Genomic DNA, 23,047 nt, shown 5'->3' with positions numbered 1-23,047 from the left:
GGATGGGTGAACAAACCTGGTTCAACACAATTTAACAAGCACTTATTGAACCATCAGGTTGATTGATTATCTCCCCAGAAAGACTGATAATTTTGGCATTGAGGATAATAACAGATTCAGCACTTGTGAAAGAGTCCTTAGGGAGTTGTGATTTCCAGAGTCAACAATGGCTGTGTAAATTCTCCAAAGGAAGAGAAAGTCTGTGCAGAAAAGTCAGCCTTAGCCCAGGCTAAGCCTCTCTAGGTGTGAGAACTTCCCTTATAAAACAGAAACTATCAAGTCAAAGTTTCCATGAGGTCAAAAGAAACTGGACTATTAGGAACTGCACTTCTTGAAGTACTCCTCAGAGCTAAAATGCTAGTTTTTAAGCTATGTGATCAATAAGCTCTCTCCTAACCGTGTCTATGATTTATAATTTTAGTGCTGCAAAGAACCATTTCCTGGAATGTTCTGTATGATTTTTTTTTTTTTTGGAAAATTAAGTTACATTGTAAATGTACTTGGGTAATTCAATTTAAAGGAACTCTATCATGAAATCCACAAAATGAAGAATTATTTTCTATAATCTGTCCATTTTTCAACATTTGTGTGAACTTGGATTTTCACACATCAAGTTTGCCTTAGCTACCCCTGCAGTGCCCCACTTCCCACAAGCCAAGACTTTCCTGGATTCTTTGTGACCCCACAAAGAGCCATGAGGAAGCCTTTAGCTGCTGGTCTAACAGCATCACCTCCATCAGTTGACATCCAGATAATCTAAGGACATACATCACACTGGAGTGCCAGACGGATTCAGACCTAACACAAAAGGGAGTCAGCCCTTTCAAACCACCCCTATAGATAAGATGAGCTGAGTGATATATTCAAACACAATGAGACTGGGCACTGTCATAAAAAAGAATTATGGTGGCAGAAATCACATCCACTGTTGCATTTTGGGCATGCGGTCCATATGCCCTGCCTTACAAAGTGTGTACACAAAACTTGTATCAATTCCAGAGCCACGAGATGGAATTTCAAATGTAATTCAATTTCCTCTTGCCAAAAAGAGAAGAAGTATTCAAATTCCTTGAGAATATTAATAAGCATAATTCTTATAGAAAATGACAAATACACATGCATGAGTAGGTATATTCTTAAATATATACACATATGTATTCACACAGGTATATAAATGCATTTCGAACAAAATATTCTAACACCATTGTGCCAGGCCAATAAAAACAAAACACAAGGCAAAAAAAAGTCCACCACACATAATTGTCTTGTAGGTACATGATTCAAAGCAAGCAAGATACAGGTTAGTCCCTTTCTCACGTAAGACTGTTGCTAGGCCTGGGAGGTGCGGAGCAAGGTGACAGGGGCAATTACCTCAGTGAAGAAAAATATCTGCACAAAAAGAAAAGTTTGACATGGTTCATCAGGGGCTCCTCCCTCTATCTTCTGAATGTATTCCAACCTATGTCTAAGTAGATTTTTTTTTTTTAACTCCTAAGTTATAGGGCTTTAGTAAAACTCCAGGAAAGGCAGGAAAACAAAAGTTGATACACTCCTTTCAGATTTGAAGTAGGGCCAATATAGTGTGACTTGAAGGCTATATAGGCATATTCACTTTCACACACACACATACACACAATTAACAAGTATGTTGGATCTATAGTAGGGTTTTTCAATAGTAGCACTGTTGGCATTTTGGACCTGATAATTCTTTGTTGTGAGGGCATGTCTTGTGCATTATAGAATACTTTGCAGTATCTCTCACTTCTATGCAGTGTATGCTGGTAGCATCCTTTCCTCTACCCCATTGGTTACAACCAAAAATCTCTCCAGACATTGCCAAATGTCGCTTGTTGGGCAAATTCCTTCTGGTCGAGAAGCACTGGTTTAAAGTGAAGACCCCAATTACCTCTCCATTATGACTATCCTAAACATTCTTATCTACTATGGGTATTACTATGAAAGATTTATTGTCAAGGCACTTAATTTAGTTCTTTCAGTCTAATTTTAAGGGTATCTGTTTTAGGTTTTATTTCTTAGAAGAGCCTGAAACAGGGATTTGTGTGCAAGCAATTTGTCAAAGGAGTGTTCCATGGAGAAATCTGTGAGGGAGGGAAGCAGATTAGGGAAGGAGAAAGAGCAGCAAATACATGGATTCAGATGAGATCTAGCCTCAGGCTGATCCCTTGGGAAGCTCTGAAGTATAAACTGCACCATGGAATTTGTCCAGCTTTGAGTCAAGAATACTAGACTTCTGTACCCTACGCTGGTCAGTCATTGTCTCGGTACCATTGCAGTAAATGTAGAGACTTGGCAATAGCATCTGCTATAGGATTTCTCCATAAAAATTTTGAATGAAGTTGATTAGCTTAAAATATTTTCTCCAAAGATGGGTATTATTATGAAAATGGAAGCACACTGAAAATGGTCAATATTGGCATTAGCCCTGGTCTGATATAAAACTCCTTCATTTAAAATATACGTTTTTGAGAAAGATGTTTTACTAGAATTAGTATCATTTATGAGTGCCTTTTTACTATAAATGTGCCTCCAAGCATAAATTTATAAAACATTTTTAAAATTTGTATTGCGTCTTCTCTACAGTGGTACAGTGGGATGTACATATATGTACACTTCACCGGAATGGCAATAACCCGTATCTCCAATATACACTTAAAATACGTCTTCTGTCCCTTTCTCCCATTTGTTTGTTTGTGCTCAGGGAAAGTGAAAATGGTAATAAGAAAGGCAAGAACGTTATCATTATTATACAGGAAGAACATTCCTATAAACAAAAATGAGTCGTTCAGATTGAGAGAGGTGAGAGAAAACTAGAAAGTAATATACTTCATTTTAAAAGCTAATGCAAATGACTCTCTGATTGTTGTGTGGGGTTGTTGTACCATTATTTCCCTGCACACACACACACACACACACACACACACACACACACACACACACACACACTATGGAAAGATGAGTTACCACTAATAGCCCTTGTTTGAAAAACACTATGTAAATATATCTGCATAAATCTCCATGCAAATACCTTTTAATGTATCTATCATTTAGATACTACTCACAATTGAATGGGATATATAATATTATAAAGATGAACCAAAATGAACCTGACAAAGACATGGTTATCTTTGTTTAGAAAATGACAGTGTATGCACTAGAGGCATTTAAATCCTATACCTACAAGTCCATTAAGTGCTCTGCCAATTGCTGTCATGGGACACCTTACTTTTTCGAAGTTTGCAGTCTAGTTGAGTAGGCAGAATAAACACACGGAAGAGGATGACAATTAATTCCAGGTCATAAGTAGTTAAACAGGGGGTAGCTATAGAATATGCTAGAAGGAATTCTGGAAGGAGAGACACTGTTCTTTTGAGATAACCAGGACACAGCGGGGGTATTTAAATTAGGTTTTGAAGCTGTGTGAGGTACTTCATCTATTCTTAGGCAACATTTAGATATTCCAAGCGATTCAAAGTTTTATTGGTGATGTTCTAATTTCAAGTAGCAGTGTTAGCTTCCTTAGGTAACCCCAAAGGAATAGTAAGGGTTTCTCTTTAAAATTTGTATTTTTTTTTCTGTTTAAGAAATTATGTAAGCTTATTTAAATAATTCAAAAAGTCTGAAGAAGAAATGAAAGGTAATCCATAACCCCAACACCTTTTGCCTTTTGTAAACCACTACTAAAATACTGATAAGTAGGAATGGATTTCTTTTCAGAGTTTGAGGCAAAAAATTGCCTTACACACTTATGCGTGGTCTAAAAGTGATGTGAGTAGTTATAGCCTAAACTGTATTAATGCTTCAACACCCAGTTACCTACTAATAGCTATCCAACACCATCTCAAACATCTCTGTGATAGAGAACTCTAACTCCTGGGAAAACCTAAACTATTTTCAGAGACTTAATGTAGTCTGAAAATGCTTCAATATATTATATGTAAATCTTCCACCTCTCATTTTCCATGTATTTCCCTGATCCTGGGTGCCCCAAGAATAGATTAAATCTTCCAATTCTAAGGTTTTTGTGGCTTCTTTGTTCCCTTCTCTGTCTCTTGACCAAGCCCCCTGTTCACTGTCTGCTGAATACACTAGGAGGTGTTCACAAGTAAAATTTGCAGCAATAATATTATGGAAAAAATTCTAGGTACTCTCTAAATTGTGCACATAGAGATCAGAACTGTACTATGCTAAAAAAGTAACAAGCTAATAACTAATAGTTGTCATACAATGAGAACGACAATATTGCTATTATGCAGGAAAGCCTTCATTGCTTATCTGTCTTCTTTCTTCACCACCCCCCTTCCACCAAACAGCCTCAACAATATCTGCTGGGCTTTTTTAATTCAATATCTATAAGAAATAATTATGTGTGTCAGCTTTCAGCTGTCAAAAAAAGAAAACCAAGAGAGAATATGATTTATAACAGAAAATTGAAATTGCAACAGTTGGCATTTTTACAAATTTCTTTATTTTTAAGGGAGCATATGTTATTAAGCAGTAGCTTGAAGCCTTTTGAAATCTCACTCTGACTATACCTCCTTGTTCTCTCAGTGGTCACCAAGGATGTGTGAATGTTCTGTAAAGAAAGAGACAATGAATTCTTTTAGTACTAGTATCCCCTGAATAATGTTAAAAGAAAAAAAATCGGTGGAAAGATAAACTTATGGTGGGGGAGTTCTTTAGAGAGCATTTCCCTTCAATCAGTCGGTAATTCTCTTACATCACTCCCAAACTATCCTATCTAGGGGTCTCTAACTCATTCAGGGGCTAGGCAACTAACACACATGCGTAATAAGGGCCAGTTGAGGATGGTGGTAACTGAAGAGGTCACGGATCACCTAAAGGCGAAAGGTTATCTCAGCATCAAATTATTATTTCTCTGTGGGAGTTTGGTCCCACCCACTGTTACCAGATGCTCTGATGTTTTTCAAGAGATTCCCCCCAAATCCTTCTTTTTGTGCAAACTCTCTTGCTTTTTTACTGTTGGTAATTAACTTTTTGAAAAGCATCATGTGGGTCAAACAAAAAAGTTCCGTGGGCTGAATTTGGACAAAGGCAACACCTGTTTGAGACCCAAGATATAGAGGTTCTTTTAATGCTAACTGGTGAGTCTAATAAGCTGCTCAATTAAAACAATCTAAGAAAGGTTCACAATCCTCCTTGAAGGGTGAATAGGGTTGGGGTTGGTGAAGGTGAATGAGAATCCTATATGGAACAAATAAACATGTCTGAAGATACAGGAATGGGAATAACCGCTAACATGAGGATGTGACAGTCAAATGTCCTAATATTTGACGTATATGGTACCAACTGAAGAAGTAAAGAGAATTGTTCAATGGGCTACATGGGCTGTGATCAAGAAGCATATTTTATGCCAACCAGAGGGAAAAATACATTATAAATGGTTGGGAACAGAGAGACAATGAAAGTGTTGGAGCAGGAGAATGGCACAATACAAGCAGCATTTAATAGAGGTTTTTAGGAAGGGGTGCCCAGGATGGTGATCTAGACCATTCTGGAGATGGTGCCCTTGCCTTTGTCAGCTAAACCACAATTGATCCAGTGGAGGAAGTTCAGCCTAGGGAAGGCTGTGAAACACCTTGGCTAGTCAGACTATATAGAGAGATATCCCTTGGCCTGTTGACTTATAAGTGTTTTTCTACCTCTGTTCCTTCCATCCTTCCTTCATTTATGCCACAAATATTTACTGAACACCTGTTCTACATCCTGCACTATACTAATGTCTGGATAGGGAAAATTTCCCCCTCTACCCACCTTGAGTTCTTGTGACTGGACTAATAATAAAATATAAGACAGATTAACAAGAAAGAAGAACTAATTTGTGCACACAGAGGTCTCATTGAAATGAGACATAAGAAGTGGCCAAAGCAGGCAGCTTTTATATTTTTTTAGACAAAGAAACATTTGTGAGAAATTGACAGGACAAAGAAACTTAGGTTTGGGGTGATCAATTAGTGAAGAATGTAAAGAGTTCGGGCTCAGGGAAGTAAATTAAAGAAGTAACAAAGTGTGTTTATACAGTCTGCCAGGACTGAATTCCCTATCTCTGGCAATAACGGTTCCCTTCCACCTCCAGATGCAGGGAGTGCACCTTTCACATGAGAGATGCATTTCCTGCTATCAGGGAGACAGAAAGGAGGGTCAGAATGTCCCTTTTACGTTGGCCATTTCTTAAGTAATTTTAAATCAAATTTTGATTATTTTAAATCAAAATATTTAACATGCCATTGAGGCGCATTTGGGGATGGCCTATGCGAGGCCCCAACACTAAGAACTAAAGGTTGCATCAGAAAATATAACGGAAGTAAATAAATGCAGGTGACACTTGCATTAAAGAGTAAGAGCTATGAGAAAGGAATAGAAGGAGCTACAGGTGTACATAAGACAGACACCTGGACCTGTCTCTGGGGCATGAAGTATTCAGGAAATGCGTTCCAGAAGCAACATCTAAATTGAAATGTCGAGGCTCCATAGGGGTCAGCTAGGCCAAGCACAGGGACAAGCGCGTTCTTGGAACGAGAGAGAAAGCACATGTTAGAGCTGAAATGGCAACTGGGAACATTTAAAAATGCCTGGAATGTGAAAAGAAAGGGGAAAATTGACAAGAGGTGAGTCTGGAAATGTACTCAGGAACCACATTCAGTAGTTTGCGAAGGCTTTAAGAGTATACTTTGCTCCAAAAGATCAAATATTTTAAACTGAATGTTAATAATTCTCCACACTTTCAAAAAAATTCAAATTTTATTTAAAAAGTATATTGGCAACAGTATGCCTTGAGGCAGGGAAACAAGGATTTGAACTTGTTTTTATACCCAGAGAATTGACCGTATCAAGCAACTCAAAAAGCATTACTCGTGTTTGGATACTGAGAGAAATAAATATAAGCCCTGAGATGGAGTCCAGTACAGTGTCCGACAACCAAGGAAGTGTCTTGGTGTCAGTATCACAACTCTGGGTTGTCTGAGGTGGGCGGGCTCTTAGAGGCCATTGTCTTTCACTCTCTATACCAAGGAGGAAACTGAGGCAGCAAGGGTACATCATTGATAGTACAGCTAGGACCCAGATCTCAAGAACACTGTTTTCTTTCTTAGTATGAAAGCTAAACTGTCTGTGACATTAAGGTAGGAAAAAAACCCTCAAAGAATATAAGAATTTTAGTTACTGGTTTCCACATCCATGGAGAAAGTAAGCAGCTATCTCAGTCAGTCCCCAAAGTGGAACACAGACGTAAAAAACAAAACAAATAACTAGCATTATATACGTTTGTAATTTTTAACATTGAATTTATGGAGTTCTAACTATGACTCTTTCCTAATGAACTAGACTCAGGGACAAAGTCCATTCCATTCTGTTGACATCTATGCTTTTAAATATTTTTCCTGTCTAAAATTAGGGATTGGACAATCTTAGGAGACAATATTTTCACATTTCAGAGGAACTTCTGTTAGAGGATATAGGAGTTCCTGGGGTGTCAGTTTCTAGGCTTTCCAGCACCCCCTAGAATGAGGAGGTGAACTTGAAGGTCCTTAAGGGCCCTTCTACTTCAAAGATTTATTGAACATGGATAACAAAAAGCAAAACTTCTCACCCTTTTTAATATACCTGATTTTTCAAGCAAACAAGTTATTTGCAAAAAATAAATTTTTTATATATATCACCGAGTGGGAATGGTTATTCATCATTTTGGTAAATAGATTTCAGTTTACTCCCCAAACATAGAACTGAAGCAGCATGCAAATTATTTACAAATGAACAAGGGGGATGAGAAGGTAAGTTCAGGGAATTGATGGTTGTTAAAATAGTTGATGAATTGGGTTTAAATAAGGCCTGCTCTGTCACTATACCAGGGTAAGTTTCTGCATATAAGCTTTGTATCTGGACCCTGCTCCTGCAACTGTACAATGAGCCGGATGTTTCAGGGAAAGGCATGTCCATAGCGGCTAAGACTGTCGTCTTTCTACCAGTTCAATACTTGGTATGTAATAAACAATGAATGTTAGCTGAGTAGACCAATAAACTCACCAGGATGTTAGCAGTAGTGTTTGGTCATTTGTGAGTGATATGTACTTTTCATGGGGAACAACAATGCTTAACCAAATGAACCCATCTTAATGGTAGAATTTTCATCGCTTCTTTAGAGAGAAATGTGGGGACTACAGGTGCCTTCCGGTGCTATTTGCAGAGGCCACTGATTTAAAAAACAAAAAAACAAAAACAAAAACTGTTTCTTATAAAGTATTGAACTGCTGATAGATTTTATCTGTGAGATCATTTCCATTTATGCAAGAAAGACATCCTGGTGGACCTAGAAATTGAGAAGAGCTCAGCCGGGGTTTAGAAGATGTTAGAATCACAGATGCTCTGAATGAAGAGCTAACACCTTCTTACTCCCAATCTAGTACTCTTCCAAAAATGTTTATTTCCTGTGAATTTTATAGAATGACTTAGGTCCATCAAGTATAAAACCAAGGCACATTAGAATGCAAGCATATTGCTTTTATGTAATCTGAGCAGTAAGAATTAATACCTTTATTAAAATATTTTTGGCATTTGCTGCATATAGTTTTAAAGCAGGGCTTCCAAGCCTGCCTGTAGGTTAAGAAATCCTGAAGACATTCACTTTTACTGCACGAAAGTAATATTACGATTTGTAAAGGTGGGTGCACACGTCTGAATTATGTTAACACGAAGACAGTTATCCACATACGACTGAAATTTAATTGTTTCCCTCAGTTGAGAAAGTTGGCACATTGTACCAAGAGCTGTCACTACAAATTTTACAGTACTTTGCATCATATTGAATCTGGCAAACATCCAGTACAACTGACATCCTTCAAGTTTTAATACCTAAAACTAGACCTGGAGCAGTTTTGTTGACAGACCATATGCAAGACATAGTAATGTGGAAAGAAAGAACATTTCTATTTTAGTTATTTTATCCTCTATCACCTGAAAAATGCCCAAGTAGGCTATCTATTTCATTTTAGACCAATAGAATAATGGTTGCTGGCAAGTTGTGTTCAGACAAGTCCAGAGAATGCTAAGAAAATTATTGTTGTTTAAACTCACCCCTTCTAATATAGTCTATTAGTAAAGTGGCAGTAAAATTCTATAGAGTAATATAAAAGTTACTTCAAGCTTTTCCTGCCCACAAGATAATAAAATGTTTAAAGAGCACTAGTCTAAAACCTTAGGCTTTTGTTGCAAAGTTGCGGGAACAAACATCATAACCCCAAGAGACAGCAGGCCATCCGATTTCTCATTCTCAGATTCAGGATGAATCTGTTGATTGGCACAAGGCTTCAGTGGGCTCTGAGACCAGTGGCCAGGGAGGAAGAAGGTTAATTGCCCAGATGTTCATAGGCGTGGTTCAGAGTCCGGATCTGAGAACTGGAAGGAACTTTAAAGATCAGCAAGTCTCACGGTGACTTGCCCTTCTAGTTCTTCCCACTAGACCTGGAAGAGTAGATTCGAGTTTGTGGATCAAGACAAAGTTAGAAAGTGCCCCTTTGTGGATCTGGGAGTATATTCCAACAATACTTCACAGCCATAAATCTTCTGTCTACACACACTGCCCTTGCTCCAGCTGAAATCCCAGAGAATAATCAAGGAGCCTTCTAATGTGGGTTTAACGGAGGCTCAAAGTTACTACTGCATTACAGCATCTGCCCAGAATAGAGTGTTGCAGATTTGCCCCCAAGGTCTATAAAACGTGTAGGTCAAGTACTTGTGTCTGGAGTTTTAGGCCACTCGTCTAACACTTTTGGTAAATACAATAGGTTTTTTAATTTTTAATGTGCAAAAACTATGTGGTTATTTAATATAAACTTAATTATCATAACCCTATGAGATAGGTGCTATCTATGCCCCCATTTTACAGATGTGGCAACTAAAGCATAGAAAAGCTCATGTATCTTGGTAGAAATCACATATAGTGAAGCCAGAATTCAACTACAGGCAGTGATATTCCAGAGTCTCTGATCTCAAACATTCCCCTAAGCTACCACGTGGTCTCTCTCATGTCCCCTCCCTATCTGACCTTCCCTTTTTTTTTAGGTTTGGAACTGAAGTTTTGTGTGAGGTTGCTGACTAATGTAAGAAATGGTGTCCAGAAAGGATAAGCACATTATCCCTCCTTTTTTTCCCCTCTCATCAGTGAAGTATTGAGATAGGTAATAATGAAAGATAGAGGTCATTTGGACTTTTGTAGTAGAAGTTTTTGAGCACTCAACTTACCTGTGAGAGATTTTAGGCTGATGGTCAAGACCAACAGCAAATAGATGTTTTGAATGGGAAGCTTTAGCAAAGAGGGTTGTTGGAATTTAGGGAGTGAGGTTCAATGCTATGCCCTGAGGTGCCCCAAAGAAAGGTCATCCCGTGAAGGTAAAATATCTGTGGACCTCAGTCTTCTGACTTACAAACCAGATTACTTCATCACAAGAGGAGCTCCATATCTCATGAAAATGATGTTAGATAAGAATGCTAATTCATTAATTTGCAAGGAGATCTAGGAGATCTGTAGTCCCCCTGTGGACTGGAATACTTGCATCAGCATGGCCAGCACATTCTCATACTGTAAGCAGGCCAATGTGGGAAACCAAATTATAATCAGAAAGAAGGTTGCTTGATTAGTATGGAATTAGAGAAAGGAGAATGAGTCCAATGATTTTAGGCTTAATGGTGTGAGACAAAAATAGCCTGATATGTCCATCTCCACAGCAGGGATAGCCTTTCAAGTAGCAATATAATACTCACATGGCACTGACCTAAATTTCCTCTGCCCTAGTGGAGCTGGGAGAGGTACAGCCAACTTTTCTCTTCTCATTATGAATTTTCTATAACTGTTTCCTGACCAGTCTCCTTTCTGTTAGGAGGAGTTATCTTTTTTTGGAATATACTGAATATTTTTAGTTTAATTTCTTTGAGCCAAAAAAAACCATCCTTTCTTTCAAATTATTTCTACTAACTTCTAATTCATCTTTGGATTCCTGCTCAGAGAATAGTTCAAGTTCTAAGTATTTCCATTTATTATTATCTCAGCAGAATAAAACCTCAAAGAAGTAGAATATGAAAAGTATGACTTCTCATTTATACTCACTTATGTCTGTACATTTTGCTTATTAAAAAAGTAAACAAAAGTCAATAAATGAAGATTTGATAAAGAGATGTTAAAAACTGAGGGTATATCTTAGACTTAATTCACGTATTCACATTCAACTCAGAGTCCCATTTATTTTTCTATCCTTAGACCATGGTTAAGATAATTGAGTCACAGAAAGATTACTTTAATGCCTTACAATAGTCTAAACATCAAACAACTATTTATTCATATTTATTGGACTATTCTTATTAAAACAATTAAAGCAACTCTAACTCTGGAAGACTGTTTTTGTCAAGTGTTAAAATCAGAATTTTTAATTTATTTTTTAACTTGAAAATTCTATTAACCAGAATATGCTATTCCCAAGTCTTTGGCTCAATTGATGTATTTACATTTATATCAACTCTATAATATAAAATCTCTTATATTTTCAACCACAGTTTTGGTGTCCAGAGCATGCTTTAGGCTTGGTAAACTCCTGGAGGAAGAAACTAGGTTCTTAGACCCATTCTTCCTTTGGATTAAACACTGTTAGCAAGAGGTCATTTTTCCCAGGTGTAGCAGTTGCTGTTGATGATGACCTGTTCTACATCTACTCATCCACCTCTAAGCTCACCAATAGCTTTGGTGGACACATCCTGAATACCCTGATAGCATCTCACCACAAGAGCCTGTATCTTTGTTTCTCTGCCTGGTAGATTTCTTCAGTTCCAGGAAAGCAGGACACCCTGAAAATACTGGAATTTGACATACCCAGGGCAACCTGATTGAATTTGGAAGACAAATATTCCAGCTTCCCCAACTTCTATGAGACAGTTGGGTAGTACATGTTACAAGATGCCTGAAGGTTCCCAAAGGTGATTTAACCCTAATTCCCTACGCATCACTTACTTATTAACATACCTTTTACTGGCTCCCTGCATTCCCTGTCTCACTTTCACCATTCCCTCACTTCTGCCTCCTGGCATTGGTTGTCAGATAAATTGTACCTAAGTCTTTATCTCAGGGCCTGCTTTTGTGGGAACCCAAGAAAAGCAAGTCACCCACTTCTGATTTTCTATCATGATGTATCAATTAATCACACTTCACTATTAAACATAGAGAATAAGTTTCTGTTTAGAACCACTAAATGACATAAATAGAGCTTCTTCTTCTACTTCCCTAGGACTTGACAAGAAAATAGTGCTTCCTGTTTCTGAAGGTTCTCAACAACTATAGGTGATTTTTAATTTTGCAGATGGTCAAGAGTGGTTCTTTAGCAAGAAGTTAAATTTTGGAATTATTATATTGCTTTTAGAAAAGAACTTGATAATATATTTAAAAAGCAGTATCAATGGTCAGAGCCTTTGACCCATTAATGCCACTTTGAGGAATTTACTTAAAGAAAATACATATCAAAAATGGTACATATATGCTATAGATGTGAAAATAGGTATTTCAGAATTGCTTAGAATAACAGCTGAGAAAAGCTTGAAAATAATCTTAATGTCCAACAACGAGGAATAGTCAATTAGCTTATAATGCATTAATTAGTTGTAAAATTATGTAGTCAGAAGAGATGGCACTAACAATCATGGTCTTGAGATGGCAAATGAAAAGAAGATATGGAAAAACATTTATGTTACAATTAACTTGTAAATATAAGGTTTTCATATGGACAAGAGAAGGAACAGAACTGGGTAAATTTACCCATAATCTATCACAATAGTGTTCTCTTTTCATTGAGAACCAAAACCAGAAATGAGAAGCAAAGAATGTTTTTAAGGCTATAAGTACAATGTGTGCAGAATTCAAAGACTAAGAATTCAAGCATTGCTAGACATATGCCTTTATTTCCTCCCCACCTCAATAAGAACAGAGATAATGGGTAATAATGTCACAACTATACCATCAGCTTGGAAATCCTAGATTAAAATGTTAGGATAAAAAGGCATGCAGAAAAGGAAAAAATGATCCTGAAGAGATGAAGTGATTTGCTAAAGTTAATTACTTGGAGAGCCAGACCAGCACTGGTCTTTTGACCATTAGCGTAGGGCTTGGCCAATTTCCTTGTCTTTAAGTGGAGTAATAGCTCCTGCTCTACACTGCAGGTCTTTGGCTCTTGTAGGAATTATATGAAAGGAAATTCATAAAGGGGCTCTGTACATTGCAAACTCAGTCCACAATAAAGCAATGTAGAGTTTAAAAGAAAAGTGAAGTGATATGGTGGTTGCCTGATTTATTATCTGTAGAGCTCAAGGGCATAAACTCTTGGAAAGAGGGTCATTATCTAGCATGGGAGGTGCAGGATATTGGTTATTCCTAAAATAGGCTCTGAAGAATGGGTGTCTTAGCTAGAAGCTACTGATGCCTGGTTCTCTTTCCTCAGGCATGACAGTGCTCATTTTTGTACCTGTACCACCTGGGGTTGATTCAGACAAGAAGTGCTAGAGCTGCCAACTTAAGCTCTGTCTCCTTTCATCCTCATTTTCAGACACACTACACACACTGTCTCTCTTAATACTTAACTCTGTTCTCTCCAATTAGGTCCCCTCTCCCAGGCTCAGCCAAGGGCAGTTCAGCCTAGGCTTTTAGAAGAATCCATGCTGAGCTCCCCAAATTCTCTACAGGCTCTTCACAAACAAGTAGCCTGCTAAGAGCTATGCGGGGATATGAAAGAACAAGTCTATGCACCTAGGAGATGCCCAGTAAGTGTTAAGAAAGGATGACACTCTGCAAAGTAGCATGAGGTTCAAATTGTGAATTACTACTCTTAAACATTAAAAACACTATTATTCTCAAGTACTGCATTTGTTATAAAAACATACATATATGATGTAACTCTATAAACAAGGGACTAGATATTCTAAGATCTGGGTTCTACTCTTGGTTCAACCACTAACTTGGTCTGTGGCTGTGGACAGTTACTTGAATGCTCTATGTCTCTTTATAAAATAAAGGGATTTTTCTAGATGATTCCTAAGATCTCTTTTAGCGCTGAAGTTCTATGACTATGTATGAACAACCTTAAAAATAATGAGGAAAGCTAATACACACATGTAAGTTGACCTCCCTACCAGGGCAATAGTACAAAAAAACCAAGTTTGTGACACTTATCACTCAATACTAAATCACTCGGTGCATATATCAACATAGGTTTTAAGAAAGCTTGAATTTGGCTGCGTAAAGGCAAAGAGTACAATAAATAGTATACTTCTGTCAACTTTTTGCTGAAGGAGGGCTCTTTCTTTCTCCTTCTTTCTGCCCTCCCTATCTTTCTGCAGAATAGTATAGATTTTAAGAACACACATTCAACCAGATTGAGTTCAAAGTCAAGTTCTGCTAATATCTAGCTGGATGACTTAAGAAAATTATTTAACTTTTCTGTGTCTCATTTTAAATAATTATAATGGTAGTGCTTACCTTGAAGGGTAGCTGCAAGGATTAAATATCATTATACATAAAGTTCTGAGAACACTTAGTATGGGTTAACTCTTAAGAGTATAACTAATATAAGTATATTGATATCTATCCTTTACAAATGGGACATCTTATCTTGAGAAAACAATAAATAACTTATTGTGGGAGCTTTTTGAGTATCCATAGGATATCCAGGTGGCAATGCCTAGTAGGCAATTTAAAACTTCAGCTGTAGTTCAGGGAGAGGTCTAGGCTTGAGGTTTATATTTATCAGGCTACCCACATAGTCAGAGATTCCACATCTAGAAATGGCTAACATTAACCATGAACAAAAATTTTGTTGTATGAGGAGAGAAGAGGGTAATAGAACAGGACTTTCTTTTGATACCTACTCTTAAGGAACAGGTTAAGGTAAAGGAACTACTGAACCATACTGAGAAAGAGTGGCCAAAGAACTAAAAGGGTGACTCCATAAATGCCAAAGTACAAAGTTTCAAACAGAAGGTGCTCAAAATAGTCAAGTTATGTAGACTTGAGACCAGATAAAGGCTGCGAAAAAGTCATTGCATCTGACAATTCAAAGGTTATTTCTAACCTTTGAGAGAGCAGTCTTGGAGGAATGATGAAAGAAGAAACTAGATTTCAGTTGGCTAGGGAATAAATTAGAGGTGGAAAAATATGAGTCAGGGCATGTAGATTACAATTTCAATATGTTGTCAGGTAAATGGAGCTCATACCTGATAGAGCTGAGAACAGGAACACAAAAATCCTCATAGGTATATACCGAGAGAGTCATGTATTGAATATTTTTAAGATATAACTTAATCTTTGTGCATTTCATCTTGAGTTAAGTCTTTAAATGATATGCAATAAAGGTTTCACTGGAAAACAACTTTAAACTATTGTGATAATATACAGAATTTTCATGGGGTTAACACTAATGTAGCTACTTGTAAATATCAGAAAGGCTATACTCTTAGGTTGTTGTTATGGGACCAAGTCTATATGATACTCAAACAACCACAAGTACAATGGAAGCACTTAAGTTAATCAGCCCATGGTGCCAAATAGCTGCTTTGACTGATTTTCTCACTAAACTGTCTCAGTTGAGCATTTGTGGCGGTATCACTTAGAGGAGGCTCCAGGTGTTTAATGAAAACAACTTGCTGATGGAAATTGTACTGCATGACTAGGTTTTATTCGTCCACAAAGGCAAGGCAAAATTATATACATATATGTAACATATATGTAAGTTATATATATATAATATATGGATATATGTGTGTATATGTATATGCATGTATATATGCATACATATGCATATATATATATATAACATACACCCACACATACAGTCTTCCTATACTATTTAGCATTTACCAGTCTCACTGATTATTTTAAGCTAAATTTTTTTCTGATACTTAGCATTCTCAGGACAGCAATTTGTGCATTCTGTTATTTCCTAGCTTTATTTAAGTCAGGGGATACTAAAACAAGCTACTTTTATAAAGCTCATTCTATTTAATTAAGATGGTGGAAAGTGAGGGGAAAGAGGATAGAAAGAAAGGAAGAAAAGTGCCAAGGACTAGGATTGCGAATAAGTTTTTAAAAAATAGAGAAAAGAAAGCTGAGAAGAAATAAAACAAAACAAAACATTGCTTCTGCAAATCATAAGGAAGCTAAGAGCAACTGCAGAAGTCCTTGCTGATGAATTCAGTTCTTATCCTGGCTATCTTTTTCAACTATCAAGGCAAGACATTTTGAGGGGTATTTCTGGGGTCATAGCTGAAATTTTCATGTCAGGATTAGTTTAGATCTCCAGGTCTCTGACTCATGACCTCCTAAACAGAATACAGATTTACTCTCAGAAGAAGGAGGGCGAGTTAATCTAGTGGAATGCTTTAAGTAGCTCCTAAGAAGAAACATTTTTATCCATTCTACTTAAAAAGGAGAAAAGGCTAAATTTAGCTCTAATAGACCTCCAAATTGTCCAATAAATACCACTGTGAATGCTTTTAAACAAAATAACCTTGTGCTGCATAGGAAAAGCCAAAGAACACAATATGAATGTCATTATTATAAAAAACTAATTCAATTTCTGTCCCCATTTTAGATTATTTCAGCAAGGAAGAACCATAATGATTATTGGATATTTGTTATTGAAAACATTTTCTATGAAAAATCACTCTTTGTCAAAGTAGATGTTGAAAAATATATATACCATTAATGTCTGGCCTTGTCACAGGTTAATGCAGTTAGTGAAGAAAATCCAGGGATGGAGGCAGACTCCAGCTTCCAGAAATGTGAGAAGGCGCTAATGCAAAAATGGGAAATTTCCCATTTTGTGTTTACTCAGAACAGCAAACAAACAAACCGACAAAGAAAGCAAAAAAAGATACAGAAACTCCAAGACCAAAATAGTTAAGGAAACCAAGTTTAACATAGGTACTCTCTTCCTTTCTGTATTCATATATTCCTTCTTCCTCTATCAAAAGTACGTGCTTATTCTGAGTTTTGATTTTTAAGGATTCTGTTCTCAACCAGGAGTCAATAAAGATGTATTCTAAGTAGCTGTTGAGATTTAGTTCCTCCAGAGTAGCTGAATTTTAAACAGTCCATCAACAAATACTGTATATACCTTATGGGTGTAGCACTATGGGGTTACAGAAGACCTAGATATTGTTCAAAGCATATTATCTTAGTTGGGCTGGTAAAAGATGGCACAGAGAACAATAAAGATGATACCTGATTAAGTGCTATTGATGGAATTACTGTCTTATAGCATTATCCATTCCAAACAACTTAGTAGTATGAGAGAGAATATAGCCTTCCAGTGAAAATTACAGAATCTGGGACCAGCTTACTTGGGTTCACACTTGGTTCTGCCATGTACTAGCTGCATGACCATGGGCAAATCCGTTAAAATATATGTGCTTCAGTTTTCATATATTTATCATGGAGGCAAATCTAGTATCTTCCTCATAGAGTTGTACTTGTCATTCCCCCCTTTTCTATGAGAGTTGTTTGGTCAGAGATGAACACTGCCAAGCAAGCTTCTCCAGCATCCTTTTTGGGTTTAGCAGGTAGATGGTAGATCCTGCAGATGGTTCAACACATCCAGTTTAACATTACCAGGTCATCTGAGAGGACTACAGCTACCTCTTTATGAAACGACACTAAATGTATTTGTTTTCTTTGGAGTATAGGTGGCTACAGAAGAAAGGCTAGAAACCACATGAAAAGCCTGGTGCCAGAGTTCCAGCGATGGTAGGAAAAATCTCTGACACTAAACTACAAGACAGGGGAAGACATTTAGCTCAGTGACACCCGTGAACACAATCTCGCTCACCAGTGGAAGGGGACATAGCTCAATAGGTAGGAGTAGCTCAGGCAGTAGGAATCATCGGTGGGTGAGGAAACCAACACAAAGCTTTTGTTCTGAAGGAAGGTCAACATTCCAGCCGCTAATAGGAGAACAGCAGGATGGTGACACTGAGCTTGCTGCTCCCTGAACGCTTTCCCCAGCCTATGCTCTTGACTGTGGTTTTCCCACTCTTGCTATGTCTGTCTCTCCAGCTCTTTCCATGTGCTGAAATTTTACTTGTTCTTCAAAGCTATATCAGTGATGAATATAAGCGGGATTCTCTGTCACTTCCCACAAGAAGAATAAATCAGCAAAAACCGGTGAGGAAAAATACATATAGGCTTACATAATTAAAGAACACAGGTAAGTCCAGGGTATAGGCTTAGCTTCAAGCATGGCTAGGCTCAGCACCTAAGTGATGTCATTAATGATAGTGACAATAGAGCTTCAATGTAGAAACACAGCCAAGCCATAGGAAGATACTAGTCTTAAAGAAGAGGGAGGCAGCTATCCTGCTGAATCAAAACCAGAACTGACCTCGTTGGCCTGACTGATGTAGATTATGTGTCTATCTCTAACCCTAGCACCGTGGCCAGGAGCATGGACTCTGTTGATTGGCCACATCTTTCTAGGCCCTCACACATCATCAGATGGAATCAGAACCACCAGACTACAGGGCCTGACACTGGGAGAGAGGAAGTCCCCAAATGAAAATAAGATCATAAGATTCTGTTAGAAGAGGAGCGATAAGTGGTTGATTTATGGAAGAATTAAAAAATGAACAAACAAACAAACAAAAAACACCACCACTACCAAAAAAAATAAAATAATGTACAAACCCCACTGAGGATGCCTTGTTCATATTTTATTTCCTTCAGGAACTTTTTTCTGACATACCAGCCAGAAGTGAACCCTTCCTCTCCAAGCTCTGTTAAGCAGTTCTGTTTATTTGCCTTGTCATATTTACTTGTGCATGTACCTTCTCTATCGTTTTATAATCCTTGATTAAAGGGACTGTGTTTTATTTGCACCTGAATTGAAAATAGAGTCTAACACAATGTGTTGCATACAGAAAGTGTGTCATTAAGAAAGGTTAGCAACTGTGTTTATACATAAATTTCTTTTGGATTTGAAAAATAAGTTATATCATTTTTAGAAAATGAAATAACTGTAGATGATTAGGGACCCATGGAAATCAGTCATGGATAGATTTTGGGGATTTCTCATATTATCCACAGAGTTAATTTACTATTTGTATTTTCATAGATCCTTAATCATTCACAATTATTTCATTTTCTAAAAATAATACTAACTAGTATTAGTTGAACCCCTTGAATGTATAGAAAGTAAGTAACACGATTTTACTTTATAATCTCAATTTCTCATACAAGCCTAGTATTGTAATCTTTGTTGTGCAGATTATGACTGAAATGTAGTATAGAGAGGTTAAAATACTTAGCCCAGCTGCAGAGCTAGAGATAGGTAGAGACTGGATTTGAATTCAGATCTGACTAATAAACATGAGTGCTTTCATTATACTACAGATATCTTATGCTTTGTTTTAATATTTATGGATCTTGGATTTCATCACATGGGAGTGAGCTGATGCTTTTCTGTGGTACTTATTGGAAAGTGAGGGCATGTTTTTACTGTTTTCTTAATTTTTAAGCCCCTAATACCAAATAATAATATTTTTCCTTTCTTCCTCCCTCCCTCCCTCCCTCCCTTCCTTCCTTTTTTCCTTCCTTTTCTCCTTCCTTCTTTTTTGTTATTATCTTTGAAGTATTTGTGGAACATTCAACATTTAGAAAGATACAATGGCACTGGGGTTCCCTGCTTGGCTTCTTGGGGTGAAGAACTTTAGGCTCGAACCTTGCTTTGATTACTAAAAATGTTATGATCTTGAAGAAGATCATAAACCTTTGTTTCCTTTTCCTTAAAATGGCTAATAATAATAGTACTTAGTTTATAGGGTTGCTATGAACCTTAAATGGAATACTGTATGAATACCATTAGCTTTGGGCCTGGCACGTAGTAAACACACAATAAAATCTGTGCACTCTTGGTTACTATTTAGTTTATGAAGTAAATTTGATCCCCCAGACTTTATAACCTTTGAATTGTTTTAAAAAGCTGAATATCTATTTCCAGGACTAGAAAGTAAAACTTTTAAAAATAATCAAGAGATAGCAGTCAAATAAAGGTTAATGAGAATCATTCATGTACATATAGAATTAAATATATAAAACAATAATAACCACTCTGTGGCAGCATATTCTCAAGAGAAACAGCATCTCATAGAAATGGCCCAATGTTATTATCTCATGGACTCAAAAACTCATAGAATCAGTTTCTAATGAGGTCAAGCCAATCTTATGAGCAAGAGAATAGGTCCAAAATCTGAATGCAATGTGAAAATTAGCCAATGAAATTGTTGAAAATATTTTTTTTCAGTTAGTTTTTTCTCCACTGAAAAATATAAGAAGTATCAGAGGCATTATATCCAAACAGGTCATTGTTATTTTAAACCATAACACTCCCTCAGCTCTGTGAGAGATCCCTTTTTCTTAGTTGGGTCAGATCATTGACTTGAAGGGTAAAGGATAGACTAGTGAACCCTGAGTCCTGAGTCTGAAATGACTGATGGGTAACACAAAGGAAAGGAAGACGGGATGAATCAATCCATATTTAACATCTGCAGAGTTAATGATAGCTCCTTCTTTCTGCAACCTGCTCTAACATCTCCCTCTCACCAATGTCCTGTGGTTGCTAAGCAACCTATTGTAGAAGTAGAGGAGTGAGTAAGATCTGTTAAGTTATTATTTTTGCCTTAAAGAGGCCGTGGCTATGATGAAAGCAAAGGTACTATGCTTTATCTCTGCATTTACTTCATCTCTGTTTCTCTCAATTCCACTCTTTTCTCATTTACTGCTTTTAGATATGAAATTCCTGGAGATCTAGAAAGAATTGGAGGTAAGATTTTGTCTGAGAAGGAAGTAAAGGAAAGGAAAAAAGCAGGTTGAAAACATAATTTTTGTCTCAATTTCCATTTCCAGTTACTCTGGAAGCAAGTTACAAAATCAAACACAATCTTGAAATTCAGCAAAAGAAGAGCAGGAATAAAATTAGTGGTAGCTCTGTCCAAAGGATCATATACTTCAAGGGGAGAAGAAATCATAGCTTCTCCAATCCACCCATTACATGTTTTTGAGAATATCTGGTGTATTTAGTATATGTTAACTATGAGTCTAAGACAGTGGTGAGAGAGTATTTAAGACCAAATTGGCTATTACATACAGGGCCTCTATTTCTGCATATAAATTTCTTCTGAATACTATATTGGGATTGGAATTTCTTATGTTTGAGTTGTTCCACTGGGATTAATTTCTTTGGAGACTAGATTGGTCTGTATTTCTTTCTTCCATGGAAATCTGATGAATCTCTTTGTGCTAAAGTTTACACTCTTCCATGAAATAGTTACACAAAATAAAATAGTGGTTAATAGCATTCATTTTGGAAGTATACAAACATGAAGTTACAGCTTAATTTCAATTTAATAGTTGCATGATCCTGGATGAATCACTTAAGTCTTGCTAACTCTTGGTTTGATAATCTCTAAACTGAGGATTCTAAAAATACTGTCTCCATGGGTAGTTGTGGAGATTAAATGAGGTAATTCATGTAAAGTGCTTAGAAGAGTAAATTACACAAAATCAGTATCAAATAGGTATGATGTTGGTATTTTTTTTATTTTTAATTTTAGTTATTCCCAGTCTCCTGCATTGTTTGAATGTATTACTATGCATTATTTCTGTGACAATGCTAAGTACAATATTAAAATAATAAAATAAAAAGCAAACATCTTCATTCAAAGTTCATATTTGAAAAAAGTTAATATTAAAAAAGAAATGCCATTTTTTAGTTCCACTGAACGTCAGAATTTTTTTTTTTAAACATCTTTATTGAAGTATAATTGCCTTACAATGGTGTGTTAGCTTCTGCTTTATAACAAAGTGAATCAGTTATACATATACAATATGTTCCCATTTCTCTTCCCTCTTGCATCTCCCTCCCTCCCACCCTCCCCATCCCACCCCTCTAGGTGGTCACAAAGCACCGAGCTGATCTCCCTGTGCTATGCGGCTGCTTCCCACTAGTTATCTATTTTACATTTGGTAGTGTATATATGTCCATGACACTCTCTTACCCTGTCACATCTCACCCCACCCCCTCCCCATATCCTCAAGTCCATTCTCTAGTAGGTCTGTGTCTTTATTCCCGTCTTGCCACTAGGTTCTTCATGGCCTTTTTTTTTTTTTTTTTCCCTTAGATTCCATATATATGTGTTAGCATACTGTATTTGTTTTTCTCTTTCTGACTTACTTCACTCTGTATGACAGACTCTAACTCCATCCACCTCATTACAAATACCTCCATTTCATTTCTTTTTATGGCTGAGTAATATTCCATTGTATATATGTGCCACATCTTCTTTATCCATTCATCTGTCGATGGACATTTAGGTTGCTTCCATGTCCTGGCTATTGTAAATAGAGCTGCAATGAACATTTTGGTACATGACTCTTTTTGACCTATGGTTTTCTCAGGGTATATGCCCAGTAGTGGGATTGCTGGGTCGTATGGTAGTTCTATTTGTAGTTTTTTTTTTTTTTTTTTTAATTTATTTTATTTATGGCTGTGTTGGGTCTTCGTTTCTGTGCAAGGGCTTTCTCCAGTTGTGGCAAGTGGGGGGCCACTCTTCATCGCGGTGCGCGGGCCTCTCGCTATCGCGGCCTCTCTTGTTGCGGAGCACAGGCTCCAGACGCGCAGGCTCAGCACTTGTGGCTCACAGGCCCAGCCGCTCTGCGGCATGTGGGATCTTCCCAGACCAGGGCTCGAACCCGTGTCCCCTGCATTGGCAGGCGGATTCTCAACCACTGCGCCACCAGGGAAGCCCTATTTGTAGTTTTTTAAGGAACCTCCATACTGTTCTCCATAGTGGCTGTATCAATTTACATTCCCACCAACAGTGCAAGAGTGTTCCCTTTCCTCCACACCCTCTCCAGCATTTATTGTTTCTAGATTTTTTGATGATGGCCATTCTGACTGGTGTGAGATGATATCTCATTGTAGTTTTCATTTGC

General features: G+C 37.2%; 1 long non-coding RNA gene across 1 annotated transcript in view; it reads left to right on the top strand.

Annotated features, from left to right (window-relative positions):
• Positions 1–22,313, top strand: part of LOC309643057 — a 203,964-nt gene extending 181,651 nt beyond the window's left edge. Inside the window, exon 2 of the long non-coding RNA XR_014253520.1 lies at positions 21,842–22,313. This is a non-coding gene — a long non-coding RNA (uncharacterized lncRNA). The remainder of the gene's footprint in view (positions 1–21,841) is intronic.
• The last annotated feature ends 734 nt before the right edge of the window (positions 22,314–23,047 follow it).

Source organism: Balaenoptera physalus (assembly GCF_965194825.1).
Source record: "Balaenoptera physalus genome assembly, chromosome: 14".
Classification (NCBI taxonomy): Eukaryota; Metazoa; Chordata; class Mammalia; order Artiodactyla; family Balaenopteridae; genus Balaenoptera; species Balaenoptera physalus.
This window is presented reverse-complemented; position numbering and strand designations above follow the sequence as displayed.